This window comes from Dioscorea cayenensis, chromosome 8 (assembly GCF_009730915.1).
Source record: "Dioscorea cayenensis subsp. rotundata cultivar TDr96_F1 chromosome 8, TDr96_F1_v2_PseudoChromosome.rev07_lg8_w22 25.fasta, whole genome shotgun sequence".
In the NCBI taxonomy this organism is placed as follows: domain Eukaryota; kingdom Viridiplantae; phylum Streptophyta; class Magnoliopsida; order Dioscoreales; family Dioscoreaceae; genus Dioscorea; species Dioscorea cayenensis.
In genome coordinates this window covers 21,069,229-21,070,037 of record NC_052478.1, presented here as the reverse complement: position 1 = coordinate 21,070,037, position 809 = coordinate 21,069,229, and positions in this window count along the sequence as shown.

Here is an 809-nt window from a genome sequence, read left to right as displayed (position 1 = left end):
ATAAAAGCCTTACAAACCAACTAAGCGAAATACAAAGAGATAAGAAACCATATCTAACAAACTCATGATATGACTAAATCTTAATAATAATAGGGATTTATTAACTAAATCCTAACATCCATCATCTTATTTTAATCATAGAGAATTAGTCATAGATGATACTTTCTTGATAAACAACTTCACTAGAAATGTCTTCCATCTATTGCTTTGTTTTGTTGTATTTGGATATGTCAATGTGATAATCATTTTAATTTATATTTTTCTTGATTTGTTGTGTGCTTTTATTTGATATGAATCTTCCCAAAAAAATTAGCTTCTACTTATGTATACCATTAAAAAAATTAGTTGTAGATTATTACAAATGAGAAACTAAATTATTTTTTTATTAGAAAAAAATTGCATGAAATTTTTGTCCTCTAGAGTAGTTTTATGGGGTATATAAGTATGTTAATTGTGTGAATAAATATTGTTAAAATATAAATATATGTTTGATAAACAGTGTTTTTGACTTTCTTGAATGCCTATAGGGTTAACCCAAGGCCCATACAAGATTTAATATTATTTGACAACTTCGATTAATGTAAAATGAACTGCTCCTTTGAAAGCTTAACAAGAAAAGAGAAAGTTATGTTAGTATTATTTTTTAATTAATTGTTGATGGGTGTTATTAGGGGTGTATTGGAGCCGATCTGTTCGTGAACGGCTCGGTGTTCGGCTCGGTTAGGGCTCGTTCATGTTCGGCTCGTATTGTAAACGAGCCAAGCTTAAACTTGATTTTCAAGCTCGATTAATAAACGAGCCAAGCTTGA